At 36.0% G+C, this 8,515-nt stretch overlaps 1 long non-coding RNA gene across 1 annotated transcript in view; it reads left to right on the top strand.

The window, feature by feature from the left end:
- LOC107182326 overlaps window positions 1–2,098 on the top strand; it is a 15,577-nt gene extending 13,479 nt beyond the window's left edge. The window contains exon 3 of the long non-coding RNA XR_001513053.1: window positions 2,030–2,098. This is a non-coding gene — a long non-coding RNA (uncharacterized LOC107182326). The remainder of the gene's footprint in view (window positions 1–2,029) is intronic.
- Window positions 2,099–8,515: the final 6,417 nt, after the last annotated feature.

The raw sequence follows: 8,515 nt of genomic DNA, 5'->3' as shown, positions 1-8,515 counted from the left end.
ATGCTCACTTCTTATTTCATGTGAGGAGATAGAACTCTTATTGTTTTTGTGGAAGGAAGGCAGTGTAAAATGTACTATCCTTATGTATACAAATGCAGTGTTCTCTGAATATTGGTTAGCAAGAATCATCCCTTAGGTGCAATTCAACCAGATGGTTTCTTAGCTCTGCCCTCAGTAACAATGGAAAATAGCAATAAGATGCCTGCTCAGTTCAAAGATTTTTCAGTCCTTACTAAATGTTAGCAAATATTGAACATATATGTTTTCTGATATTGTGTATCTTGTATTATATGCAGAATGTTTCACCTTCCTTCATCATTTCTCAAAATAAAATTCAACAGTGTTCCTACTATGCACAAAGTATTAACTCACATTGAAGATATGAACATTTGCATTTATTTGGAGCACAATATGCTTTATCAGCTGCTAAGAATGTTTTAATAGGTTCAGAGTAACAAGGTACCATTAAAACAGGCATCTAGTTAATAAAAATGAACCACTGCACATGAGACTGCTGACTGACTGGCTCACTCAACTCCTGCATGAATTGCGCGCGCCTCTCCCAGCTGCATATGCCGCGGCCTGCCTGCGCCGTGTCTCCCGTCGCCTGACTGACCAACATCCCCCACTTCTTCTAACACCACGTCTTCAAAATAGACTCGCCCCGGCCGAAAACCAACTTCTGCGCATGGGCCATGAAGTTTCAATCGCACTGTACGTGAGCGCCCGCACGTGGTATTTTGTGGAAGAGCCACACTCAAGGGGCCAAAGAGCTGCATGTGGCTCATGATGGAGACATATGTAATACTTTAAATAAAAAAAAATGAGGATAGCTTAACGGACCTTTGGAACAACTGAAGCATAAAAACTACCACATCATAGGGTTACTAGAAGGAGAAAGGGAAGAGCACGGATTTGAGACACTCATATGTGGGATATAATGATCAACATGAACTGATGAACAAAACTATATCCAGAGACAAGGGGTAGGCTTGAAAACTGATAGTAGGCATGAAAAAGAACATTTAAGCCATATAAAAGATCCAGTCAGAAATAAAGAGTAAAACCTTTGAAATGAAGAATACACTAGTGAAAATAAATAATTTGATTAAGGAGAGAATCAAATTAGTGATTTGGAAGACAAGGTCACAGAAGACAAAAGCAGCAAAAAGAAAAAAAGAACTTTTAAAAATGAGGACTGTTTAGGGGACTTTTGGGACAACATGAAACATTAACAACATCCACATTATAGGAGTACAAGGAGAAAAGAAAGGTTAAGGGACTACACCATATTAAAAGAAATAATGACCGAACACTTCCCTAACCTGGTGAAGGAAAAAAGACACACAAGTCCAGGAAGCACAGAGTCCGAAACGAGATTAACCCAAAGAGGCCCACATCAAGACATATCATAATTAAAATAGCAAATGCTAAAGACAAAGAGAGAATCTTAAAAGCAGCAAAAGAAAAACAGTTGCCTAAAAGGGAGCTCCCATTAGAGTGTCATCTAATTACTCAACAGAAACATTTCAAGCCAGAAGGGATTGGCATGAAATATTTAAAGTAATGAAAGTCAGGGACCTACAATCAACACTACTTTACTCAGCAAGGCTATCACTTAAAATTAAAGGAGAAGTAAAGTGTATTTCAGATAAGACAAACTTAAAAGAGTTCATTACCACTTAACCAGTATTACAAGAAGTGTTAAGGATTTTCTTTAAAAAAAAAGAAGAAAAAAAACCACACTGAGGAACAGAGTGATAAAGAATAAAATGTCGCCGAGGCCGGTTTGGCTCAGTGGATAGAGCGTCGGCCTGTGGACTGAAAGGTCCCAGGTTCGATTCCGGTCAAGGGTACGTGCCGGGGTTGCGGGCACATCCCCGGTGGGGGATGTGCAGGAGGCAGCTGATCGATGTTTCTCTCTCATCAATGTTTCTGGCTCTCTATCTCTCTCTCCCTTCCTCTCTGTAAAAAATCAATAAAATATATTTTAAAAAAAAAAGAATAAAATGTCATCCTGGCAAGTGAGCATCGTCCTGAGCACCAAAGGGGGTGGGTTTGCTTCCTGGCCAGTGCACATACCCAGGTTATGGACTCAATCCCCGTCAGGGTACGTATGGAAGGCAATCGATCAATGTTTCTCTCATATTGATGTTTCTCTTGCTCTCTCTTTCCCCATTTCTCTCTGGAATCAATGAAAAAACCATATTCTTGAGTGAGGATTTTAAAAAGGAGAAAAACAATAAAGTGACAATAAATACATAACTTTAATAATAACTTTAAATGTAAGTGGCTTAAATGCTCCAATCAAAAGAAAGGGTACTGAATGAATAAGAAAACAAGACTTATATAGATGCTGTCTAAAAGAGACCGATCTCAGAATGAAAGACATACACAGGCTAAAAGTAAAGGGATGACAAAATATATTTCTTGAAAATGGAAATTTTAAAACAGCTGGGGTAACAATACATATATCAGACAAAATAGACTTTAGAAGAAAGGCTACAATAAAAGACAAAGAAGATCACTACACAATGATAATGGGATCAGTCAAATAAGAGGATATAACCCTTGTACTAGTAACATGTACGAATCCAGCATAGGGGCATCTAAACTACCAGGCAAATCTTGATGGACATAAAGGGAGAGATCAGTAGTAATACTGTAATAACTGGGGATTTTAATACCCCATTGACATTAATGGATTGATCTTCCAGACATAAAAATCAGCAAGAAAACAGCAACCTTAAATGACAGACTTGATCAGATGGATTTAATTGATATCTTCAGAGCATTTCACACCAAAGAGGCAGAGCATACATTTTTTTTTCAAGGTCACATGGAATATTTTTTAGAATAGATCACGTTAGGATACAAAACAAGCCACTGTAAATTTAAGAAGATTAAAATCATAGCAAGCACTTTCTCTCACCTTAATTGTTTGTATTTTTTTAATCTAGTCACATTTTATTTTATTTTAAATAATTCCTTATGTTGAAAGTATTACATATGTCTTCTTTCCTCCCCTCCTTGAGGCCCCCTCCAGCCCATCTCTGCACCCTGCCCCAGGCCCTCACTTGCCCTATTGATAGTGTCCATGGGCCATAATATATGCATACAAGGTCCTCGCTTGATTACCTGTCACCTACCCACCCTTCCCGCCTTCCTTCCAAGAATCTGCACTCTATTCCATGCTTTCATTGTCTCTGGATCCACTCCGTTCATTAGTTTATTTTTTTACTTAGATTCTGTATATGAGTGAGATCATGTGATACTTGTCTTTTTCTGGCTGACTTATTTCACTTAGCATGATACTCTCTAGGTCCCTCCATGCTGTCTCAAAGGGTAAGAGATCCTTCTTTTTTACTGCTGCATAGCATTCTATGGTATTAATGTACCACAGCTTTTTTATCCAAGCATCTACTGATGAGCACTTGGGCTGTTTCCAGATCTTAGTTATTGCAAATTATGCTGATATGAATATAGAGGTGCATACCTTCTTTCTGAGTGGTATTTTGGGTTTCTTAGAATACATACCTAGAAGTGGGATCAATGGATCAAATGGTAGTTCTATATTTAATTTTTGAGGAAACTCTGTACTGTTTTCCATAATGGCTGCACCAGTCTACATTCCCACCAGCAGTGTAGTAGGGTTTCCCTATCTCCACATCCTCACCAGCATTGTCATTTGTTGATGATAGCCATTCTGACAGGTGTGAGGTGATACCTCATTGTTGTTTTAATTTTCATCTAACTGATGATCAGAGACTTTGAGCATTTTTTTCATGTCTCTAGGTCATCTGTATGCCGCCTTTGGAGAAGTGTCTATATAGGTCCTTTACCCATTTTTTAATTGGATTGTTTGTCTTCTTTTTGTTAAGTTGTATGAGTTCTTTACATATTTTGGATATTAAACCTTTATCAGATGTATCATTGCCAAATATGTTCTCCCATACAGTGGGTTCCCTTTTTGTTTTGTTGATGGTTTCTTTTGTTGTGCAGAGCTTTTTACTTTGATGTGGTCCCATTTGTTTATTTTCTCCTTAGTTTTCTTTGCCCTAGCAGATGAATCCATAAACATACTGCTACAAGAGATGCCTGAGATTTTGCTGTTTGTGGTTTCTTTTAGGATTTTTATGGTTTCATGACTTACATTTAAGCCTTTTATCCATTTTTTTAGTTTATTCTTGTGTATGGTATAAGTTGGTGGCCTAGTTTCATTTTTTTTTTTTGCATGTATCTGTCTGAACTTAATTGTTTAAAAGTAGAAATCAATCACAAGAAAAAAAAATTGAAAAACACACAAAGATGTGGAGGCTAAATAAAATGCTATTAAACAATGAGTGGGTTCACAATGAGATCAAGAAACTAATCAAAAGTTATCTTGAAACAAATGAAGATGAGAACACAATAACCCAGAATGTATAGGATACAGCAAAAGCAAGCCTTAGAGGAAAATTGATAACAACACAGACCTACCTCAAGAAACAAGAAAAATCTCAAAAACAATCTAACTATTGGCTTAAAAATATCAGTAAAAGAACAAACAGAGCCTAAAGTAAGTAGAAGAAAGCAAATAAAGATCACAGCAGAAATAAACAAAATAGTGTCTAAAAAACAATTACAGAGATCAATGAAACCAAGAGTTGTTTCTTTGAAAAGCTAAATAAGATCGAAAAACTTTTAACCAGACTCACTAAGGAAAAAAGAAAGAGGAACCAAATAAATAAAGTCAGAAATGAAAGAAAAGAAGTAATAACTGACACCATAGAAATACAAAGTATTATAAGAAAATATTACAAACACCTCTATGCCTATAAATTGGATAATCTGGATGAGATGGGAAAATTTCTAGAAACATACCATCTTCCAAAACTGAATCAAGAAGAAACAGAAAATTTGAACAGACTGATTATAACTAATAAAATTAAAACACTAATAATAATAAAAAAAACTACCAACAAACAAAAGACCTGGGCCAGATGGCTTCACAGGTGAATTTTATCAAACATTCAAAGAAAAACTAACATTTATTCTTCTCAAAAGATTTCAAAATAGTTAAGGGGAGGAAAGACTCTGAAGTTCATAATTTCAAAACCAGATAGAAAGAAAATTATAGGCCAATAACCCTGATAAACAGAGATGCTAAAATTCTCAACAAAATATTAGCAAACTGGATCCAGCAATACATTAAAATGATCATAGATCCTAGTCAGGTACCTCAGTTGGTTAGAGCATTGTCCCGATATGTTTAGGTTGTAGGTTTGATCCCTGGTCAGAGCACACACAAGAAGCAACCAATGAATGCAAAATAAGTGGAATAACAAATTGATCTCTCTCTCTCTCAAAATCAATTACAATTTTTAATTAAAAAATAAAAATAGCCCTAGACAGCTTGGCTCAGTGGATAGAGTCGGCCTGTGGACTGAAGGGTCCTGGGTTCGATTCCAGTCAAGGGCATGTACCTTGGTTGCAGGCACATCCCCAGTAGGGAGTGTGCAGGAGGCAGCTGATCAATGTTTCTCTCTCACCGATGTTTCTAACTCTCTATCTCTCTCCCTTCCTCTCTATAAAAAATTAATACGATATATTTTAAAAATAAAGAAATAAATAAAAATAAATGAAAAGATCAGACACCACAATCAAGTGGGATTTATTTTGAAGATCCAAGGTTGGTACAATATTCATAAATCAATAAAAATGATACAGCACATAAACAAAGTGAAGGATAAAAATCACATACACCAATGGATGCAGAAAAAGCATTTGATAAGATCCACCTCCCATTTATGATATAAACTCTCAGCAAAGTGAGTATAGAGGAAATTCACCTCAACATAAGAAAGGCCATATGTGACAAACCCACAACCAACATCATACTCAATGGGCAAAAGTAAAAGTGTTTCTCTTAAGATCAGAAACAAGACAGGGATGTCCACTTTTGCTACCCTTATTCAACACAGTAATGGAAGACATAGCAATAGCAATCAGACAAGAAGAAGAAATAAAAGGCATCTAAATTGGAAAAGAACAACTAAAATGCAGTTGCAATTATTTGCAGACGATAGGCTATTGTATGTAGAAAACCCTAAAGATTCCACCAAAAAACTACTAGAACTGATAAATGTATTCAGTAAAGTAGCAGGATACAAAATATATACCCAGAAATCAGTTGCAGTTTTATACACCAACAATTAACTATCAGAAAGGGGAACTAAGAAAACAATCTTATATAGAATTGCATCAAAAATATAAATAAAATACCGAGGAATAAATTTAATCAAAGATGTAAAAGACCTGTACTCAGGATATTATAAGACACTGAAGAAAGAAATTGAAGAAGATACAAATAAGTCAAAGCATATATTGTGTTCATGCATAGAAAAAATCAGCATTACTAAAATGTCCATAATGCAAAACAACCTATAGATTCAACACAATTCCTATTAAAATATCAATGGCATATCTCAACGAACTAGAACAAATATTCAAAAAATGTATATAGAATCACAAAAGATCCCATACAGCCATAGCAATCGTGAGAAAGAAGAATGAAGTTGGAGGAATCACGCAACCCGATATCAAAGTATATTACAAGGCCATAGTAATCAAAGCAGCATGGTACTAGAATAAAAACAGCCATATATATCAGTGGAACATAATAGAGAGCCAGAAATAAACCCACACCTATATGGTCAATTAATATTTGACAAATGAGGCAAGAACATACAATGTGCCCTGACTGGTTTGGCTCAGTGGATAGAGTGTTGGCCTATGGACTGAAGGGTCCCGGGTTTGATTCCGGTCAAGGGCATGTACCTTGGTTGTGGGCACATCCCCAGTTAGGGAGTGTGCAGAAAGCAGCTGATCTATGTTTCTCTCTCATCAATGTTTCTAACTCTCTATCCCTCTCCCTTCCTCTCTGTAAAAAAATCAATAAAATATATTAAGAAGAAAAAAAGAACATACAATGGAGTAAAGATAGTCTGTTCAATAAATGGTGTTGGGTGAACTGGACAGATTTGTGCAAAAAATCAAAATGAAACTAGACCACCTCACAACACCATACACAACAATAAACTCAAAATGGGTTAAAGACTTAAATTGTTAGCTTTGAAACCATAAAAACCCTAAAAGAAAGCATAGGCAGTAAAATCTTGGACATTTCTCTCAGTAATATTATTTTTTTGACATATCTTCTCTGGCACAACAAAACAAAAAACAAATGAAAAATAAACAAGTGGGAGTACATCAAACTAAAAAAATTTTTGTACAGCAAAGGAAACCATCAACAAAAAGAAAAGATAACCCACTAAGTGGGAGAACATACTCACCAAAGATACTTCTGATAAGGGGTTAATATCCAAAATTTATAAAGACCTTATATATATAACTTATCATCAAAGAAACAATCCAATTAAAAAATGGGCAAAGGACCTGAGTAGACACTTCTCCAAAGAGGACATAGAGATGGCCAATAGACGTATGAAAAGATGCTCAATGTCACTATTCATCAGAGAAAAGAAAATTAAAATGACAGGAGCTATTACCTCACATCTGTCAGAATGGCTTTCCTTAATAAACTAACCATCAGCAAGTGTTGGCAAGGATGTGGAGAAAAGGGAATCTTGTGCACTGTTGGTGGGAATGCAGATTGGTCGCAGGCACTGTGGAAAGCAGTATGGAGGTTCCTCAAAAAATTAAAAATTGATGGTACTGCATTGTCATTTTGATTTGCAGCTCTTGGATGATTAGTGACTTTGAGCATGTTTTCATATGTCTCTTGGCCTTCCTATGTCCTCTTTTGAAAAGTATCTATTTAGGTCCGTTGCCCATTTTTTAAAAAAATACATTTTATTGATTTTTTACAGAGAGGAAGGGAGAGAGATAGAGAGTTAGAAACATCGTTGAGAGAGAAACATGGATCAGCTGCCTCCTGCACATCTCCTACTGGGGATGTGCCCGCAACCCAGGTACATGCCCTTGACTGGAATTGAACCTGGGACCTTTCAGTCCGCAGGCTGACACTCTATCCACTGAGCCAAACCGGTTTCGGCCCGTTGCCCATTTTTTGATTGGGTTGTTTATCTTCCTTTTGTTAAGTTGTATGAGTTCCCAGTATATGTTGGAGATTAAACCCTTATCGGTGATAACATTGGCAAATACCAAGTGTACCGGTTAATAACGTGGATTTTTTTCAATAGATGGAGTTACATATATGTTGATATATATGCGATTTGATATGTATGCTATTTGTTGTATTGACAGCAAGCTTTAAAACTTCATATGTCAAATTTGCTGAAGGTGTTAACATCATAGATATTTTTATGCTTAAAAATGTCGAATTTCATGCCAAAAAAAGAGCATTTGTGGGAAGTTTTAATTCATTACTTTATTTTGAAGAAAAGTGCTGCTGAAGTTATCATATACTTCGGGAAGCTTATGGTGAACGTGCTCTATCTCAAGATACTTGTTTAAACTCTTTAAAAGTGATGATTTCAATGTGAAGACAAAG

Source organism: Myotis davidii, unplaced genomic scaffold (assembly GCF_000327345.1).
Source record: "Myotis davidii unplaced genomic scaffold, ASM32734v1 scaffold316, whole genome shotgun sequence".
NCBI lineage: Eukaryota > Metazoa > Chordata > Mammalia > Chiroptera > Vespertilionidae > Myotis > Myotis davidii.
Note: the sequence above shows the minus strand (reverse complement) of the source record. Positions and strands in the feature narration are given on the sequence as shown.